We start from the raw sequence: 22,376 nt of genomic DNA, 5'->3' as shown, positions 1-22,376 counted from the left end.
ACCAAAAAACTGCTAGAGCTGATACACGAATTCAGCAAAGTTGCAGGATATAAAATCAATGTATAGAAATTGGCTGCATTTTTATACACCAATAATGAAGACAGAAAGAGATGATCAATGAATCAATACCATTTACAATTGCACCAAAACCCATAAAATACCTAGACATAAACCTAACCAAAAAGGTGAAAGATCTGTACGCTGAAAACTATCAAAAGCTTATGAAAGAAATTGAAGAAGACACAAAGAAGTGGAAAAACATTCCATGCTCATGGATTGGAAGAACAAATATTGTTAAAATGTTGATACTACTCAAAGCAATCTGTATATTCAGTGCAATTCCTGTCAAAATAACACCAGCATTCTTCACAGAGCTAGAACAAACAATCCTAAAATTTGTATGGAACCACAAAAGACTGAAAATAGTGAAAGTAATGTTGAAAAAGAAAACCAAAGCTGAAGGCATCACAATCCCAGATTTTAGCCTGTATTACAAAGCTGTAAGCATCAAGACAGTATGGTACTGGCACAAAAATAGACACATAGATCAGTGGAATAGAATAGAGAACCCAGAAATGGACCCACAAATATATGGCCAACTAATGTTTGACAAAGCAGGAAAGAGTATCCAGTGGAAATAAGACAGTCTCTTTAGCAAGTGGTCCTGGGAAAACTGGACAGTAACATGCAGAAGAATGAACCTGGACCACTTTCTTACACCATATACAAAAATAAATTCAAAATGGATGAAAGACCTAAGTGTGAGACAGGAAACCATCAAAATCCTGCAGGAGAAAACAGGTGGCAGCTTTTTCGACCTAGGCTGCAGCAACTTCTTAATATGTCTCCGGAGGCAAGGGAAACAAAAGCAAAAATGAACTATTGGAACCTTATCAAAATCAAAAAGCTTCTGCACAGCAAAGGAAACAATTTACAAAACTAAAAGACAACCAAAGGAATGGGAGAAGATATTTGCAAATGACATATCGGATAAAGAGTTAGTATCCAAAATCTATAAAGAACTTACCAAACTCAACACAAAAACAAATAATCTAGTGAAGAAATGGGCAGAAGACATGAATAGACACTCACCCAAAGAGGACATTCAGATGGCAAACAGATACATGAAAAGATGTTCAAAATTACTCATCCTTAGAGAAATACAAATAAAAACCACAATGAGATACCACCTCACACTGGTCAGAATGGCTAAAATTAACAACTCAGGAAGCAATAGATGTTGGCAAGGATGTGGAGAATGAGGAACCCTTTTGCACTGTTGGTGGGAATTCAAACTGGTGTAGCCACTTTGGAAAACAGTATGGAGGTTCCTCAAAAAATTAAAAATAGAACTACCCTATGACCCAGCAATTGCAGTGCTAGGAACTTATCCAAATAATTGTATCCCAGAGGATACAAAAATGCTGATTTGAAGACGCACATGCACCCCAGTGTTTATAGAAGCACTATCAATAATAGTCAAATTATGGAAAGAGCCCAAATGTCCATCAATTGATGAATGGATAAAGAAGATGTGGTACTTATATACAATGGAATACTACTCGGTAATGAAAAAGAATGAAATTTTGCCATTTGCAACTATGTGGATGGAACTGGAGGGTATTATATCAGAGAAAGACAGATATCATATGATTTCACTCATATGTGGAATTTGAGAAACTCAACAGATGACCTTAGGGGAAGGGAAGGAAAGATAAGCTAAAAACAGAGAGGGAGGCAAACCATGTGAGACTCTTAAATACAGAGAACAAACTGAGGGTTTCTGGAAGGGCAGGTGGGTTAAATGGGTGATGAGCATTAAGGAGGGCACTTTTTGGGGTGAGCACTGGGAGTCATATGTAAAAGATGAATTACTGGGTTTTACTCTTGAAGCCAAGACTACACTCTATGTTAACTAACTTGAATATAAATTTTAAAAGAAAAAGGGCACCTGGGTGGTTCAGTTGGTTAAGTGTCAGGTCATGATCTCACAGTTTGTGGGTTTGAGCCCCACTTTGGGCTCTGTGCTGACAGCTCTGAGCCTGGAGCCTGCTTCTGATTCTGTGTCTCCCTCTCTCTATGCCTCTCCCCCACTTGTGTGTGCGGGCGCTCTCTCTCTCTCTTTGAAAAATAAACATTAAAAAAGTTTCTTAAAGGAAAAGAAAAAAGAAATGATGTGAGTGGACAACCTTGCCTTGATCTTGATGGTAGGAGAAAAATATATGGTCTTTAACCACTGAGTGTGGTCATACATGCCCTTTATCTGATTGAAGAATTATTTTCCTCTATTTCTAGTTTGTTGAGTTTTTGTCATGAACGAGTATTGAATTTTGTCAAATACCTTTGCTGCATCTATTGAGATGGTCATTAAGCTTTTCTTCCTTTTTCCCCTCTTTATGTGGCAAATAACATAAATTGGTTTTTGAATGATGATCCAAACTTAACATGCTTCAGAAAAATTGATTTAGTTGTAATGCAGCATACTTTTTACACATTGATGAATTAAATTTATCATTATTTTGGAATAGATCTTGTACTTATGTTCACAAGGAATATTTACTGTACAGTTTTCTTTTATTACAATATCTTCATCTGGTTTTGGTATCAGAGTGATGCTGTTATAAAATGAGCAGAGAAGTGTTCTATTCTCTATTTACTAAAAAAATTTTTATTGTGTCTCTCCTAGATGTTTGATATAATTCACTAGTGGTGCTAACACTAACTAGGTCTGAAGTGGTTTTTTTTTTTAATGGAGAAACTTTAAATTACAAATTCATTTTTAAAAATAGTGCCTTTTAAAGAATTGGTCATCCAGGTAGTCAAGTTGGTTGTCATACAGTTGTTGAAAACATTCTTTCATTAACCTTTCAATGTTTGTAGGCTCTGTAGTGATGTTTCCTCATTTACTTCTAATATTAATATGTATCCTCTCTTTTTTTCCTCTTGGTCAATGTAACTAGAGTTTAGTGATATTGCCACTCTTTACAAAAACCAAACTTTAATCTCATTTTTTCCCTCTGTTATCTGATTTTTGTTTCATTGATCTTAGCTCTTTAGTTTTTCCTTCCTTCTTTCCTTTTTCCTTTGGGTTTAGTTTGCTCATTTTTTTCTAACTTTTTAAATGTTTATTTATTTATTTTGAGAGAGAGAGAGAGAGCAAGTGAGCACACAAGCAAGCAAGGGAGGGCCAGAGACAGAGGGAGAGAGAGAATCCCAAGCAGTTTCTGTGCACTGTCAGCACAGAGCCCAATGTGGGGCTCAGTCTCACAAACAGTGAGATCATAACCTGAGCCAAAATCAAGAGTTAGATGTTTAACCAACTGAGCCACCCAAGTGCCCCTTTTTTTTTTCTAACTTCTTAATCATGGAAGCTTAAATTATTGATTCTAATTCTTTCTTCTTTTTTAGTAGAAAACATTTAATTTAGAAATTTTCTCCTAATCACTGCTTTAGCTGAATCCTGAAAAATTTGATACGATATATCTTTATTATCATTGAATTTGCAATTTTCTAATTTCCCTTGCAGTTTCTTTATTGATCCGTGGGTTAATTGAAGAATGCTGTTTAATTTCTAAATACTTGGAGATTTTCCAGATATCTGTTATTGAATTCTGTTTTTGTGAAATTGCATTCAGAGAACAAAGTCTATATCATTTCAACTTTTTTTTTAAAGTTTACCAATTTTGAGAGAGCACAAGAGAGAGGGAGAGGCAGAGAGAGAGAGTGAGAGAGAGAGAGAATTCCAAGAAGGTTCTGTGCTCACAACATGGAGCCCCTTTCAAGGCTTGAACACAGGTACAGTGAGGTCATGACCTGAGCAGATATCAAGAGTCCTACACCCAACTGACTGAGCTGCTCAGGCATGCATTTCAACTTTTAAAATTTATTGTGTCTTATTCCTTGGCCCATTTGTGATAAATGTTTAATGTACACTTAAAAAGAATGTGTATTCTGCAGTCATTCAATATAGTGTTCTATAGATGTCAAAAAGTTAGTTTATGGTGTTGTTCAGGTCTTTTGTACTCTTACTGATATTCTGATTTTTTCTATTCTTGACACAGATGTGTTGACATCTTTAAGTATAATTATAAGTTTTTCTTTCTTCTTTTTTGGTTCTGTAAGGTTTGTTTCATGTATTTTGAAACTCTTATTAAGTACATATGAATTATGATTCTGTATTTTCTTGTTGATATGATCCTTCCATCATTATAAAATGCCCCTCTTTATCTCTGGTAATCCTCTTGTCCTGAAGTCTGTTGTCTGATATTAAGATTACCATTCCAGCTTTCATAAGAATAAGTGTTTGTGCCTGGCTGGCTCAGTTAGTGGAGCATGGGACTCTTGATCTCAGAGTTATAAGTTTAAATCTCACGTTGGGTGTAGAGATTACTTAAAAATAAAAAATCATAAAAAAAAGAATAAGTGTTTGCATAAGATTATTAGTGTTTGTACAGCTTTTCATAAGATTGGTGTTTGTGTGGCATATCTTCTTTGTATCTTTATATTTTTAATCTCTCTAGGTCATTTATTTAATGGGAATCTCTTAAACAACATACACTTGATTCTTGCTGCTTTTTTTAATGTTTATTTATTTATTTATTTTTGGAAGAGATAGAGCATGAGCGGGGGAGGGACAGAGAGAGAGGGAGACACAGAATCTGAAGCAGGCTCCAGGCTCTGAGCTGTCACCAGAAAGCCCAATGCAAGTCTTGAAACCATGAACCATGAGATCATGACCTGAGCTGAAGTTGGATGCTCAACCAACTGAGCCACCCAGGTGCCCTGATTCTTGCTTTTTTAAAAAATCCATTTTTATAACCTCTCTTTTTAAATTAGAATATTAATCAATTACATTTAATGTAATTTTTGATATTACCAGTCTTAAATTACCATCTTGATACTTATTTTCTACTTTTTTCATTTGGTCTTTGCTTTTTTCCTCTTTCTTCCCTACCTACTTTTAGATTCTTTGTTTTCCAGTATCCAAGTTTATCTTTACTATTGGCTTATTAGCTATACATAGTCTTTGTTTTATATTTTTAGTCATTATTCTATGATTTACAATGTTCATCTTTAACTTATGATACTCTACCTTCAAATACAAATTCATATATAATTTAAGAAAATTATAATAGTTCATTTTCATTTTCCTCCATCCTTTGTGTTGTTGTTTACACTCATTTTACTTCTACTTTCATCATAAACCCTGCAGTACATTGTTATCTTGTTTCTTCAAGTAGTTATCTTTCAAATGAATTAAGAAATGAATGAAACAGTCTTTTAGACTTAACCTTCATATTTACCAGTTCTAGTACTCTTTGTTCTTTATTCCTTCATTTATTAATTCATGTTTTCACCTGGCATCATTTTCTTTCAGCCTGAAGAACCTATTTAAAATTTCTTATAGAGCACATCTACTGGCAATGAATTCTCTGAGCTTTATTTGGTGGGAATAGCTTTATTTCCTCTTCATTTTTTAAGGATTTTTTTTGCTTGATGTAGATGCTAGTTGGCAGGTTTTATTTGCTTATTTTTTTTTACAACACTTTAAACGGCTGTTACACTGTACTCTGGCTTGCATTTTTTTTTTTCTCTTCAGAAGCCAGGCATAATTCTTATCATTATTCCTCTGTGTAATGCATTTTTCCCCCTCAGGCTGCTTTTAAGATTCTTTTTTTGTGGGGCACCTGGGCGGCTCAGTTGGTTGAACGTCTGACTTTGGCTGGGTCATGATCTCGCGGTTCATGAATTCCGCCCCATGTAGGGCTCTGTGCTGACAGTTCAGAGCCTCCAGCCTGCTTCGGATTCTGTGTCTCCCTCTCTCTCTGCCCCTCCCCTGCTTGTTCTCTCTCTCTCTCTCTCTCTCTCTCTCTCTCTCTCTCTCCCTCTCTCTCTCTCTCTCTCTCTCTCAAAAATAAATAAACATTAAAAAAATCTTCTTAAAGATTCTTTTTCTTCATTGGTTTCCAGAAATTTGATTATGATGGTTCTTCAGTGTGTTTTCATTAATTTTTATTCTTCTTAGAGTTCTTTGACCTTCTTAGATCTGTGAGTTTTTATTTTGGAAACCTTGAAAAAAAAGGTTTGGCCATTATTCAAGTTCCATATTGCAACAAATATTTTTCTGTCTCAGTTTCTCTTGCCTCTTCTTCTGGTCCTTGAATTTCTCATATAGTAGATCTCCTGATATATTGTCCAACAATTGATCCCTGAGACTTTGCTTTAAGCTCACTTTAAGTTCACTGATCTTTCTGTGTGTCTCTGTCTGCTTTTAAACCTACTCAATGGAATCTTTAATCCATATATTTTATTTTTGATTCCTGAATTTTTATTTGATTCTTTGTCGTACTTTCCAATTTTCTATCAAGATTTCCTCATTGTTTTTCCATTCTGTTTATTTTTGCCTCAAAATGGTTGAACCTGTATTTAATACTGTTTTTACAATGTTTTTAATTTGAGCATAGTTGGTAAACAATGTTACAGTAATTTCAGTACTTCACTCCTTTTTGTCCATCCCTCCACCCCCTTCCCTCTGGCAACCACCAGTTTCTTCTCTATATTTATAAGTTCAATTCTGCTTTTTTGTTTGTTTTGTTTTTTAGATTCCACATTTAAGTTAAATTACATGGTATTTGTCTTTTTTTTGGTCTGACTTATTTCACTTAGTTTAATACCCTCTGGGTCCATCCATGTTGTTGCAAATGACAAGATCTCATCATTTTATGGCTGTGCAATATTCCATTGTGTATGTGTATGCCATTCTTCTTTATCCATTAATCTATCAATGGACACTTGGGTTGCTTCCTTATCTTGGCTGCTGTAAATAATACTGCAATAAACAGAGATGCATACATCTTTTTGAGTCAGTGTTTTCGTTTGCTTTGGGTAAAAACTCAGTAATTTCATCATAGGGTATTTCTATTTTTAATTTTTTGAGGAACCTCTATACTGTTTTTCACAGTGGCTGTATCAATTTACATTTCCACCAACAGTGCACAGGGATTCCTTTCTATCTACATCCTTGTCAACACTTATTATTTCTTGTGTTTTTGTTTTTAGCCATTCTGACAGGTGTAAGGCAATATTTCACTGTGGTTTTAATTTGCATTTCCCTGATGCTTAGTTACATTCAGCACCTTTTCATGTGTTTATTGGCCAATCGTATGTCTTGCTTGGAAAAATGTCTATTTCTTTGAAGTTCATTTATTTTATTTTTAAGTAACCTGTACATTCAACATGGGACTTGAACTCATGACCCCAAGATCAAGAGTCGCATGCTCTTCTGCCTGAGTCAACCAGGTGCCCTGGAAAAATGTCTATTTTAAAGCTTTTGTTGATAATAACATCATTTCCATCATTTGTGGGTATATTTATATTGATTACTTTTTGTCCCAGTTATGAATTATACTTTCCTGCTTTGTCTAGTAATTTTTTTTGTATATGCTGGGCATTATGAATGTACCTCAATGAGTACCTAGATTGAGATTTTGTTCTGTCATAGTTATTGACTTGGCAATTAGCTCAACCTCTTGAGACTTATTTTTAAGATTTGTTAGGGTGGATCTAGAGAAACATTTACTTTTGGTCTAGATTAGTTTTTCTCCTAACATGTGATCTTTCTGAAGCCTCTACTGAGGTATCATCTTTGTAAAGTATTTTCACTCTGGCTAGTTTAAAGTTGAACATTTCCTACCCTGTATGATATTCAGTAGTTATTAGCTCACAGCCTTGTCTTGTACATACAGTTTAATATTTGGCCAGACTCAAGAGGGTCCATATGTAACATGTCTGGAGTAGCTTCTTGGTACTGCTCCTTTATCTTTGTTACTTTGCCCACAAATTCCAGATAACTAAGTAGCCTCAGACTCTGCTTCCTATCTTGTTAAATCAAGGAGAATGCTGTGCTCTCTTTAGGTTAGCCTTCCTTAAACCACCATTCAGAAATTGACTCCAGACAGAAAGTCAGGGACTATGAGGCTCACCTCATTTTTTCCCCTCTCTCAAGGATCATGGTACTATATTACCTATTATGTAACATCTGAAAACAAGTTATTTCATGTATTTTATCCACTTTTATTGCTATAGTGGGAAGACTGGTTGAATATCAATTTCTCTCATAGCTAAAACCATAAGATTTTGCCTCTTGGTGAATTTATATTCTTGATTTGGGGAGGTGATAGAAATGTTCTAAGTTACAATTTTAGTGGTTGATACATAACCATATACTTGTCAGAACACATTGACCCTTTGGTACACAATTGCGTACGAAAAATTGGTAAACTTTATTGTATGTAAATTATACCTCAATAATGCTCATAAAAAGGCAAAATAAAGACTTTTGAGATCAAGTGATATTTTAGATTTTTCAGGCACACAAATAAGTGTAGAGAATAGTATAGGAAATGCTCTTATGGTTATCACTCAGATTACAAAATAAGATAATACAGATAGAACCAGAAGCTCCCTGTGTATCCCTCCCTCCCTTGCAGAGTTAACCACTATGCTGAACTCTGTGTTTATTATCCTAATGCTTGTTTTTATCATCTTACTACATGGATATGTATCATCTTACTTTATATGTGTATATCTTGAAAAATATCTTGTTTTCCCTACTTTTAAATTTGACATAAATGTTTCATCCATCTAGCTATTTTTAAATGCTGTGATAATAAATAGGCATATGCACAAACATAATTATACTTTTATAACTTCTAGCCTTAGGTCTGAAGTTTATACTTCGGTCTGAAATACACAAAGTTTACCAGACTATACATTTTGAAACAACTGCCATTCTTTCAGGAGAGAAAGCCAAGGAAATCACTACCATTTATTCCTCTGCCCAGAGTAGGGAGAAAAAAATTAGTGAACACTCACTCTTGGCAAGTGGCATGAAAGGCAATTTGCAATCCTGGCCATGTTCCAACAGCTGTAGTAAAGACTCATGCGCCCAGGGGTGACAAGGGGTTGGCTGCTCCCATTGCCCTGAGTCAGCAGGCCTGCTGGTGCCTGGTGTCAGCAGTTTCCGGTCAGAGAGTGACTTGCTGGACACCCTCCTACTTTCTGCTAAATGGAAGTAAGTGTCTCAGAAACTTTGATTCCAGCCCTCAGATCCAGGCTGGACCATTAACTCTGTAAATACTATTAATCCCTTAATAAGGGTCAGAAGTATCTGTAATTCCCTCCCCAAGTGACTCTATTTTATGAGGTCTAGCCCCCCATGCACTACCCATTCTCCAAGGCACAGGCTCAAAAGGCATCTCCTTCCTCATACCAGGTCTGATTCCCCTAATTCAAAATGATGGCTGCTACTTTCAGCTTTTATCTGTCCCTCTTTTATCATTTTCTACATGTGCCATATTTCTTTCAGTACCTGTCTTGTTTCCTCTATTAAAGCTGGACACCTACATATGCCAGTTTCTCTTTGAATCCTGTCCATTCACTTGCCTCTGCCTCTGCCTCTTACCCTCACTCTCAGTGCCTAGTAAAAGATCTAATAACACAGTACCTGGTTATTGAGTAAATGAATGATTGACTGTAACAGATACTCCTATTTTGTTTCAGTTTATCATACCAAACTTAAAACAACAGAAACCCTTCGCTCCCAAAACGACTCTGTTTACAGCATAACATTTGTATTCTCTAGTTTAATCTATAATTCCACACTTTTGGTTCATGTAACTCCTCAAGAGAAGCCAATCACTGCAATCACCAGCAAGACCACAGCTCCTAAACACAGCAAGATCCTCCAGAATAAGTTTTATTTTCTCATAACCTTTGCTTATTCTAAGTAGAGTTTCATTTTCTTTTTCATTGTTCTTTCTAGCTATAACAAGCCCCTCCTTTGTCCATTTCTTGATTTCCCAACAGGTCAGTTTTGATCACTAGCAGGGTGGTTAAATTTCCTGAAATGCCACACAGCTGAGCCAAAAATTCTCAACAGAAACAAGAGGGACATCAAACAGAAGAGGCTGTTTTCAAAGTTCCCAGACCACATGAAATTTGGAAGCATTAAATAACCTCTTTGTCGGTTAAGGAAAATTTTAATCAGGGAAAGTGATGAAAAGCATGTCTACGTTAGCACACATGCACACATTACCACACATACACATGCACTCACTTTTGCCTATTTACTTTTCTTTTTGCTTCAAGCCAAACACAATACATTTCTTTATCATTTGGTGAAATCTGTTTCTTCAGATGGAATGTGTGGAATTCCCATTAATAAGTAAATAAGGGAGGAAGAGCATTAACTTGTTTATAATTTATTTTATGAAAGGTATTTTTGTTAAAATATTTTAAAAACCATATTTAATAAATAAAAATTCAGGAAACTCTATCCCTTTCTTCCTCTCTCAGTTCTTGTTCTCAGAGACAGCCACCCACACCCATTTTGCCTTTTTGTTCTAGTATTTCTTCTAGTATCTACCTCTATTTCTAAATATTGTGCTTATATTGTTGTTTCTTACTTTCTCAGTTTTAGACATTATCCATTTCTTGTTACCGAAGTTGAGATCTTAGCACTCTTTGCTTGTACATCCATCCTTTTCTTCTTCCCCATCCTCTCAGTATGCAGGCATATCACAATTTTCAGTATATTAATATGCAGTATTTACCTTACTATAATGATGTCAGTATTGTTCACCTCTGAGTCAAGTACTATAATATATTGTGAATGGCTTTTATATTGTCCTGTTTTTTTTCCAGCTTTACTGAGGCGTAACTGACAAATAAACGTTGTATGTGTTTAAGATGCACTATGTGATGTTTTGTTATATGTATTCATTGTAAAATGATTACCACAGTCAAGCTAATTTAGTATATTCAGCGCCTCATAAAGTTTACCTTTCTTTTGTGTGATGAAAACAACTGAGATTTATCGTCTTAGAAAATTTCAAGTATATAGTACATTAATATTAACTATAGTCATCATGCTCTACGTTAGGTCTCCAGAACTTTTAAAAAAAAATTTTTTTTTAACGTTTATTTATTTTTGAGACAGAGACAGAGCATGAACGGGGGAGGGGCAGAGAGAGAGGGAGACACAGACTCTGAAGCAGGCTCCAGGCTCCGAGCCATCAGTCCAGAGCCTGATGCGGGGCTCGAACTCACGGACTGCGAGATCGTGACCTGAGTTGAAGTCGGACACTTAACTGACTGAGCCACCCAGGTGCCCCTCCAGAACTTTTTTTAAATTTAATTTTATTTATTTTGAGAGAGAGAGCACTAGCAGAGGAAGGGCAGAGAAAAAGGGAGAGAGAGAATCTCAAGCAGGCTCCATGCTGTCAGTGCAGAGCCCAGTGTGGGGCTTCCTCTCACAAACCATGAGATCATGACCTGAACTAAAATCGAGAGTTGGATGCTTAAGTGACTGAGCCACCCAGGCAATGCTCCAGAACTTATTCATCTTGTAAGTGAATGTTTGTACCCTTTGATCAGCATCTCCCCTTTCCCCCATCCCCAGCCCCTGGTAACCACCATTCCACTCTCCGTTACTACATTACTATGAGCTTAACATTTTAAGATTCCACACAGGAATGATACCATGCGGTATGTCTTTTTGTGTCTAGCTTATTTCATTTAGCATAATGTCCTTCAGGTTCGTCCATGTTGTCACAAATGGCAGGATTTCCTTCTTTCTCAAGGCTGAATCATATTCCATTTTGGGACGCCTGGGTGGCTCAGTTGGTGAAGCATCTGACTCTTGATCTCATCTCAGGGTCATTCATGAGTTTAAGTTCCACATTGGGCTCCATGCTGGGTGTGAGGCCTACTTAATATATCTGCCCCTTCCCTGCTGGTTCTTTCTCTCTCGAACTAAATAAATATACTTAAATATTTTAAATGTTGTGTGTGTGTGTGTGTGTGTGTGTGTGTGTGTGTGTATACACGTATACACCACGTTTTAAAAAATCTTTCATGTGTTGGACATTTAGATTATTTCTGTATTTTGGCTACTATTAATGATGTTTCAGTGAACATGGAAGTGCAGATATCTCTTTGAGATAGTGATTTCATGTCCTTTGGATATATACCCAAAGGTAGCATTGCTGGAGCAGATGGTAGTTCTATTTTTACTTGTTTTGAGAAACTTTTATATGTTTTCCATAGTGGCTGCACCAATTTACATTATTAACAGCAGTGTACAAGTGTTCCCTTTTCTCAACATCCTCACCAAAACTTGTTATTTCTGGACTTTTCCATAACAGCTCTCCTGACAGAAGAGAGGTGATATCTCATTGTGCTTTGCATGCTGCTGCTGCTTAGTGTGATGTTAAGTATGTTTTCATATACATATTGACCATTTAAACATCATCTTTGGAAAAAACACATTTTCAGATCTTTTGCCCATTTTTTAATTGGGTTATCTGACTTTTGCAATTAAGTTGTATGAGTTCTTTATATATTTTGATTATTTTTCTCTTTTTTTTTAATGTTTATTTACTTTTGAGACAGAGAGAGACAGAGCATGAATGGGGGAGGGGCAGAGAGAGAGGGAGACACAGAATCGGAAGCAGGCTCCAGGCTCTGAGCCATCAGCCCAGAGCCCGACGCGGGGCTCGAACTCACGGACCGCGAGATTGTGACCTGAGCTGAAGTCGGACACTCAACCGACTGAGCCACCCAGGCGCCCCTATATATTTTGATTATTAACCCCTTATTGGATATAGAGTTTGCAAATATTTTAACCTATTCTGTAGATTGTCTTTTCATTTTGTTGATTGTTTCCTTTGCTATGCATAAACTTTTTAGTTTGATGTCTTCCCACTTGTTGATTTTTGCTTTTGTTGCTTGTGCTTTTGGTGTCAAATCGAAAAATCATTGCCAAGACCAATGTCATAAATCCTTCCGCCCCCCCACCCCCAGGAGTGATATGATCTCAGGTCTTATGTTTAAGTAAGCCTTTAATTCATTTTGAGTTGATTTTGGTGTATGGTGTAAACTGAGGGTCCGATTTCATTTTTCTGCATGTGCATATCCAGTTTTCCCAGCACCATTTTTTGAAGAGACCATTCTTTCTCCGTTGTGCATTCTTGGCACTATTGTTAGTTGACTTGGTATTGTTGTGTATTCTTGGCACCAAGATTAGTTGACTGTATATGTGTGGGCTTATTTCTGGACTCTCTGTTCTGTTCCATTGGCACATGTTTCTGGTTTTATACCAGTACCATATTGTTTTGGTTACTGTCATTTTGTAATATGTTTTAAATCAAGAAGAAGTATGATGCTTCCAGCTTTGTTCTTGCTCAAGATTGTTTTAGCTATTTGGGATCCTTTGTGGTTTCATATGAAGCTTAGGTTTTGTTTTTTCTATTTCAGTAGAAAATGCCATTAGAATCTTGGTGTAGAGATTGCTTGAAATCTGTCGACCACTTGGTAGTAATTTGGGTAGTATGGACATTTTAACAATATTAATTATTTTGATCCATGAACACATGATATCTTTACATTTGTGTCTTTTTCAGTTTCTTTCATCACTGTGTTACAGTTTTCAGTATACAAAGCATTCACATCCCTGGATAAACTTGTTTTTTTGATTTTTTTTTTATTAAATATAATTTATTTTCAATTTGGTTTCCATGCAACACCCAGTGCTCATCCCAACAGGTGCCCTCCTCAATGCCCATCACCCACTTTCCCCCACCCCCATCAACCCTCAGTTCTCAGCATTTAAGAGTCTCTTATGGTTTGCCAAACTTGTGTTTTTTTAATGTTTATTTATTTTTGAGAGAGACAGAGTGCGAGCAGGAGAGGGACAGAGAGAGGGAGACACAGAATCCAAAGGAGTCTGTAGGCTCCAAGCTGTCAGCACAGAGTCCCACATGGGGCTTGAACTCACAAGCTGTGAGATTATGATCTGAGCCTAAGTCAGATGCTTAACCGGCAGAGCCACCCAGGCACCCCACGGATAAACTTGTTTTCAAGGATTTATTGATTTTGATGCTATTATGAATAGGATGCTTTTCTTTTCTTTCTTTTTTTTTTTTTTTTTTTTTTTTACATAGTTCCTTATTAGTGGATAGAAACACAACAGAGTTTTGTATGTTGATTTTATATCCTGCAACTTTACTGAATTCATTTATTAGTTGTAACACATTTTTGGTGAAGTCTTGAGAATTTTCTGTAGAATGCCACATCACCTGCAAACACTAGATGGTATACTTCTTCCTTTCTGATTTGGACACATTTATTTCTTTTTCTTGCCTAATTTTTTTGGTTAGGATGTCTAGTATACTAAATAGGAACAGAGAGAGTGGGTACCCTTGTCTTGCATTTTTGCATCTATTGAAATGATCATGATTTCTTTTGCTAGGTTTTCAAATGTGACTTTTTAAAAAAAATTTTTTTTAATGTTTATTTATTTTTGAGACAACGTGAGAGACAGAGTGCAAGCAGTGGAGGGGCAGACAGAGGGAGACACAGAATCCAAAGTGGGCTCCAGGCTCTGAGCTATCAGCCCAGAGCCCGACGCGGGGCTCAAACTCACAAACCATGAGATCATAACCTGAGCCAAAGTCGGACGCTCAACCAACTGAGCCACTCAGGTGCCCCCAAATTGTGACTTTAAAAAAATTAAGATATAATTGACACATAATATTGTGTGAATTTAAGATGTACAATGCATTGATTTGATACATTTATATATTGCAATGTGATAACTACCATAGCATTAGCTAATCCCTTTGTCATGTCACATAATTATTTCTTTTTTGTGGTGAGAAGAATTAAGATCTGCTCTCTTAGAAACTTTGAAGTTTATGATACAGTATTGCTATCTATAATCACTATGCTATACATTAGCTCTCCACAACTTATTTATCTAATAGTTGCAAGTTTGTACCCTTAAACAATATATCCCTAAGTCCCCCCACCCTGCAACCCTGGTAACCACTGGTCTACTGTCTGTTTTTAGAAGTTTAGCTCTTTTAGATTCTACATATAAATGATACTATGCAATATTTGTATTTCTCTGATTTATCTCACTTAGCATAGTGTTTTCAAGTTTCATCCATGTTGCAAATGGCAGGATGTCCTTTGTTTTCATGGGTGAATAACATTCCATTGTATATTTTTACATGATATTCTCTTTATTCATTCATCTGTTGACAGAAGCTTAGGTTGTTTCCATATGTTGCACATTGTGAATACTGTTTTAATATACATGGGAGTGCATATATCGCTTTAATATCCTGTTTTGTTTCCTTTGGGTATATACCCAGAAGTAGGATTGCTGGATCAGGTGGTAGTTCTATTTTTAATTTTTTGAGAAAACTCCGTATTGTTTTCCATAGTGGCTAAACCAATTTACATTCCCACCAATAGTAAATGAGGGTTCCCTTTTCTCCACATCCTTGCCAGAATTTCTTATCTGTTATCTTCTTGATGATAGCCATTCCAACAGATATGAGATGATCTCTCACTGTGGTTTGCATTTCCCTGATGAATACTTGAGCATCTTTTCATGTATAGTTGGCCTTTTAGATGTCTTCCTTTTGGGAAAATGTCTATTAATTCCCCTGTCTATTTTAAAATTAGATTTTTTTGTTTGTTACTGAGTTATAGTTCTTTCTATATTTTGGATGTTATCCCCTTATCACATAGGTGGTTTCCACATATCTTCCCCTACCACAATGTGCCTTTTCATTTTTTTATTGTTTCCTTTGCTGTGCAGAAGCTTTTTACTTTGAGGTAGTCCCATTTGTTGATTTTTGCTTTTGTTGCTTGTGCTTTTGGAGTCATATCCAAAAAATTATTGCCCAGACTAGTGTTTTCTTCTAGGAATTTCATGGTATCAGGTCTTATAGTTAAGTCTTTATTTTGAGTTAATTTGTTTCAGTGGTATAAGATTGAGTTCCAATCTTTCCAAGTTTTTGAATGTTAGCTATCCTGTTTTACCAGCATCATTTGTTGGAGAAGCTATTCTTTCCCCAATGGGTGTTCTTGTCAAATATCAACGAACCATATATGCTGGGGTTTATTCTGAGATCAAGACATGAGCTGAGATCAAGAGTTGAATGCTTAACCAACTGAGCCAACCAAGCGCCCCTAATTACTGTAGCTTTGTAGCATATTTTGAAATCAAGAAGTATGATGCCCTCCACTTTGTTCTTCTTTCTTATTGTTGCTTTGGCTATTTAAGTCTTTTATGGTTCCATACAAATTTTAGGATTGTTTTTTATATTTCTGTGAAAAATGCCATTGGAATTTTGGCAGAGGTTGTGTTGAATCTATAGTTAGCTTCAGATAGTATATTTTATCAGTGTTAATTTTTCCAATTTGTGAACATGGGACATTTTTTCATTTATTTGTATCTTCTTCAGTTTCTTTCCTCAAGGTCTTGTAGTTTTCATTGTACTCATCTTCCAATTATTTGGTTAAATTTATTCCCAAGTATTTTATTTTCTTTTTGATGCTATTATGAATGAGACAGTTTTCCTATTTCTTTTCCAGATAGTTTATTGTTATTGTTAGTGTATAGAAATACAACTGATATTTATATGTTGATTTTATATCCTGCAACTTCACTGAATTCCTTGATTACTTCCAGTAGTTTTTTGGTTGAGTCTTTGGGATTTTTTTTTAAGTTTGTTTGTTTGTTTGTTTAAGTAATCTCTACACCTAATGTGGGGCTTGAACTCATGACTCTGAGACCCAACTGAGCCAGCCAGGGACCCCTAGGATTTCTATACATAAAATCGTGTCATCTACAAATAACAACACTTTTATGTTTTTGGTTTTTATTTAAATACCTTTTATTTCTTTTATTTGCCTAACTGTTCTGGCTAGGACTAACAATATGATGTTGAGTACAAGTGATGACAGTGGGCATCTTTGTTTTGTTCCTGATCTTAGAAGGGAAACTTACAATTTTTCATTTTTTAGTGTAATATTAACTGTAGATTTGTTGTATGTGGCCTTTATTATGCTGAAGTATATTCCTTCTATACCCAATTTGTTGATTTTTTATCATGAAAAGATGTTTCATCAAATGCCTTTTCTGCATTTATTGGATAGTCTTATGATTGTTTAAAATGTTTATTTTTGAGAGAGAAAGAGAGAGAGACAGACAGACAGAGGCAGAGACAGAGACAGAGCGTGAGCAGGGGAGGGGTAGAGAGAGAGGGAGACAGAGAATCCAAAGCAGGCTCCAGGCTCTGAGCTGTCAACACAGAGCCCCAAGCGGGGCTCGAACTCGCAAACTGCAAGATCATGACATGAGCCAAAGTCTGATGCCTAACTCACTGAGCCAGCCAGGCACACCTGATAATCATATGATTTTTATCATTCATCCTATTACTGTGGTGTATCATATTTATTGATGTGCATATGTTGAGCCATTTTTGCATCCCAGGGATAAATTTCATTTCATCATAGTGTGTAATCATTTCAGTGTATTGTTGAATTCTGTTTGCTAATATTTTGTTGAGAATTTTTGCATCTCTATTCATGAGGAATATTTCCTGTAGTTTCCTTTTCTTCTAGTGTCCTTATCTGGCTTTGCTGTTAAAGTAATTGTGGCTTCATGAAGGCAGTTTGGCAGTGTTTCCTCCTCTTCAGTTTTTTGGAGGGGTTTGAGAAAGATTAACTTTAATTCTTTAAATGTTTGTTATAATTCACCAGTGAAACCATATGTTCCTGGGCTTTTCTTTTGGGGGGAGGTTTTTGTTTCCTGATCCAGTCTCTTTATTCATTATTGGTCTGTTCAGATTTTCTATTTATTCATGGTTCGGTCTTGGTAGGTTGTATGTTTCTAGGAATGTATTCATTTCTTCTAGGCTATCCAATTTGTTGGCCTAGTAGTTTCTTATCCTTTGGATTTATGTGGTATCAGTTGTAGTGTCTCATCTTTCATTTCTGATTTCATTTATTTAAGTCTTCACTCTCTTTTTTTTTTCCCTTAGTCTAGGTAAAGGTTTGCCAATTTTATCTTTTCCAAAAGCCATCCTCTTGGTTTTATCAGTCTTTTCTATTGTTTTTGTGGTCCCTATTTCATTTATTTATGCTCTGGCCTTTGTTATTTCCTTCCTTTTGCTTACTTTGGGTTAGTTTGTTCTTCTTTTCTAATTCTTTGAGATGTAAAGTTACATTATATATTTGAGATGTTTCTTCTTTCTTAATGTTAGGTGTTTATTGCTAAAAATTCCATCTTAGAACTAATTTTTCTGCATCCCATAAGTTTTGATATATCGTGTTTCCATTTTTATTTTATTTTTTATTTTCTTTGTGATTTCTTATTTGACCACGGGCTGTTCAGGAGTGTGCTGTTTAATTTCTGCTTTAAAAAAATTATTTTAGAGAGATAGTGTGTGAGTAGGGGAGAGGGGCAGAGGGAGAGAGAGAATTTTTTTTTAATTTAGATTAAAGTTAACTTAATACACAGTGTAGTTTGGTTTCAGAAGTAGAATTTAGTGATTCATCACTTATATATAATACCCAGTGCTACCCAACAAGTGCCCTCCTTAATACCCATCACTCATTTAACCCATTCCCCAGCCCACCTCCCTCTATCAACACTGTTTGTTCTCTATTTTTAATAGCCTCTTATGGTTTGCCTCCCTCTGTGTTTTTACCTTATTTTATTTCTCCTTTCCTTCCCCTATGTTCATCTGTTTTGTTTCTTAAATTCCACATAGGAGTGAAATCATATGATATTTGTCTTTCTCTGATTGAATTATTTCACTTAGCATAATATACTCTAGTTCCATTCAGATTGTTACAAATGGCAAGATTTCATTCTTATTAATCACCCAGTAATATTCCATTGTATATATACACCACATCTTCTTTATCCATTCATCAGTCAATGGACATTTGAGCTCTTCTCATAATTTGACTGTTGTTGATAGTGCTGCTATAAACGTTGGGGTACATGTGCTCCTTAAAATCAGCATTTTGGTATTCTCTAAAGAACTCTCTAAAAAATACCTAGTAGTGCAATTGCTGAGTTATAGGGTAGTTCTACTTTTAACCTTTTGAGGAACCTCCATACTGTTTTCCAGAGTGGCTGTACCAGTTTGCATTCTCCCCAACAGAGCAAAAGTGTTCCCCTTTCTTCACATCCTCCCAACATCTGTTGCTTCCTGAGTTGTTAATTCTAGCCATTTTGGCAGGTATAGGTGGTAGAGAGAGAATCTTAAGCAGGCTCCATGCTCAGCATGGAGCCCCATGCAGGGCTCAATTCCCCGACCCTGGGATCATGACCTGAGCTAAAATCAAGAGTCAGATGCTCAACCAACTGAGCCACTCAGGGGACCCTAATTTTTACATATTTTTAAAATGTCCACTTTTCCTCCAGTTACTGATTTTTAGTTACATACCAGTTGTGTTTAGAAAGACACTTGATATGCATTTCAGTCTTTTAAAATTTGTCAAGACTTGGGGTGCCTGGCTAGCTCAGTTAGTAGAACATGCAACTCTCGAATCTCAGCATTGTAAGTTTGAGCCCCACACTGAGTGTAGAGATTACTTAAAATCTTTAGGGGTGCCTGGGTTGTTCAGTCAGTTGAGCATCCAACTCTTGGTTTCAGCTCAGGTCATGATCTCACAGTTCATGAGTTCAACCCCTGCATTGGGCTCAGTGCTGCTGGTATGAAGCCTGCTTGGGATTCTTTCTGTCTCCCTCTCTCTGCCCCTTCCCTGCTCTCCCCCTTTTCTCAAAATAAACAAATAAACTTAAAATAAAAAAAATAAAATCTTCAAATAAATTAATAAATAAGTAAGCAAAATTTGTCAGGATGTGTTTTGTGTCCAGGGGGCCTGGGTGACTCAGTCAGTTAAGCATCTGACTCTTGATTTCAGCCTACATCATGATCTCATGGTTTCATGAGTTTGAGCCGCACATAGGCTCTGCACTGACAGTGCTGAGCCTGCTTGAGATTCTCCCACTGTCTCTGCCCCTCCCTCATTTGCTCTCTCTCTCTCTCTCTCTCTCTCTTTCTCAAAATAAATAAATAAACTTAAAAAAAAAAAAAGATTTGTTTTGTTTCCTAACATAAGATCTGTACTGGAGAATGTTTGATGTGTACTTTAGAGGAATATATATTCTGGGGCATCTGGTGGCTCCGTTGGTTAAGTGTCCAACTTCAGCCCCAGTCATGATGTCACAGTTTGTGAGTTTGAGCCCTGTGTAGGACTCTGTGCTGAGAGCTCAGAGCCTGGAGCCTGCTTCAGATTCTGTGTCTCCCTCTCTCTCTCTGCCCCTCCCCCACTTGTATTCTGTATCTCTCTCTCAAAAATAAACATAAAAAAAAAAGGAAGAATATATATTCTGGTGCTATTGCATGGGATGTTCTGTTATGTTCATTTGGTTTAAAGTATGGTTCAAGTCCAATGTTTCTTTATTGATTTTCTGTCTGGATGATCTATGCATTGTTAAACATAGATAATTGAACTCCCCTACTATTATTGTATTTATTCTCCCTTCAGTTCTATTAATATGTCCTTAATTTAGGTGCTCTGATGTTAGGTGCATATATATGCAATTGTTACATCCTCTTGATGAATGGGTGAATGGCTTTCTTATCTCTTGCAAATTTTGTTTTTTATCATGAAGGTGAAAATCATTTTATCTTTTCATTTTCTAAGGTCTTCATGTGCATATAATTAAACTTCCTCCAACTATTTGGGAAAATAACAAATCTGTTAAAACTCAATATTTTTCTGAATGTAAAAAATATAATTTCATTTTTCCTATAGAGATTTCTCTCCAATGTAGACTTGGGCATCCCTAGACAAGGCACAACTGTCATACTGGGCTTCCCTTGGCTGCTTTTCTGGCTGGGATTCTCAGTCTCTTGGATCCTATTCCTTCTGCTTTCCTGAGTTATGCCTAATTTTGCTGAAGTACACCTTCTAGGAGAATCCTTAAAAATCCTGTAGGAAAAATATATGTTTTAAAGAAGGAAAGTCTTTGCATGCTTGAATATATTTTTATTCAATCCTCATATTTAAGTTTGAGTATAGAATTTTTGGTTGAAAATAATTTTTCCTCAGAATAGTAAAGGTATTTCTTCACTCTTTTCTAGCATCCAGTGTCACTTTTGCAAAGACCCATGTTATTCTGATTCTGTTATCTGGTTCTTTGGAGTTTTTTGGCTTTTCAATTATTATTTTTTTTTAATTATTATTATTTTTTTTAACGTTTATTTATTTTTGAGACAGGGAGAGACAGAGCATGAACAGGGGAGGGTCAGAGAGAGGGAGACACAGAATCTGAAGCAGGCTCCAGGCTCTGAGCTGTCAGCACAGAGCCCGACACGGGGCCAGAACTCACGGACCGCAAGATCATGACCTGAGCCGAAGTCGGCCGCCCAACCGACTGAGCCACCCAGGCGCCCCGGCTTTTCAATTATTTAAAAAAATTTTTTTTTCAACGTTTTTTATTTATTTTTGGGACAGAGAGAGACAGAGCATGAACGGGGGAGGGGCAGAGAGAGAGGGAGACACAGAATCGGAAACAGGCTCCAGGCTCCGAGCCATCAGCCCAGAGCCTGACGCGGGGCTCGAACTCACGGGTATAGCTCAGTGGTAGAGCATTTGACTGCAATTATTTTTAAATAATCTCTACACCCAACATGGGTCAAACTCAAGACCCCATGATCAAGAGTCACATGCTCTGGGGGGCGGGGAAACCATAAGAGACTTTTAAATACAGAGAACAAACTGACGGTGGAAAGGAGTGGGGAAAATTGGTGATGGGCAATGAGGAGGGCACTTGTTGGGATGAGCACTGGGTGTTTTATGTAAGAGGTGAATCATGGGAACCTACTCCCAAAGCCAAGAACACACCATATACACTGTATGTTAGCTAACTTGTCAATAAATTATTTTTTATTTTATTTATTTATTTATTTTTTTAATTTTTTATTTTTTTTTATTTTTTAATATATGAAATTTACTGTCAAATTGGTTTCCATACAACACCCAGTGCTCATCCCAAAAAGTGCCCTCCTCAAAAAAATATGGAACGCTTCACGAATTTGCGTGTCATCCTTGCGCAGGGGCCATGCAATAAATTATTTTTTAAAAAAAATCACGTGCTCTACCAATTAAGCAGTGAGGCACCCCTGTTATCTGGTTCATTGAATGAGACCTGTGTTTTCTCTATTTCTGTCTCTATCCCTTCCCCCTCTGCTTCTCTCCTTCCATCTCCTGCCTCACTCCAAGCTTTTTATGATATTTTCTTTAGTATTCTTTAACTTTCATGACATGGATTTGTATGCGGGGTACTTAGCAGACATTTTCAATATAGAGAAGTATCTGTACTCGATCTTAAACAATTTTCTCCCTTCCATATTCTTTGGTCTTTCTTTCTGCAAATTCTATTTTTCCCCATCTCCTAGAATGCTCTTAATTTCTTTTACTCATACTTTCTACCT

General features: G+C 36.4%; 1 pseudogene; it reads right to left on the bottom strand.

Annotated features, from left to right (window-relative positions):
- Positions 1 to 21,953: 21,953 nt before the first annotated feature.
- On the bottom strand, positions 21,954 to 22,052 carry LOC144612841 (U6 spliceosomal RNA; annotated as a pseudogene).
- Positions 22,053 to 22,376: the final 324 nt, after the last annotated feature.

Source organism: Panthera onca, chromosome C2 (genome assembly GCF_046562875.1).
Source record: "Panthera onca isolate mPanOnc1 chromosome C2, mPanOnc1 haplotype 2, whole genome shotgun sequence".
NCBI lineage: Eukaryota > Metazoa > Chordata > Mammalia > Carnivora > Felidae > Panthera > Panthera onca.
The sequence above is the reverse complement of the archived record's forward strand: the minus strand, read 5'-3'. Positions and strand labels throughout refer to the sequence as shown.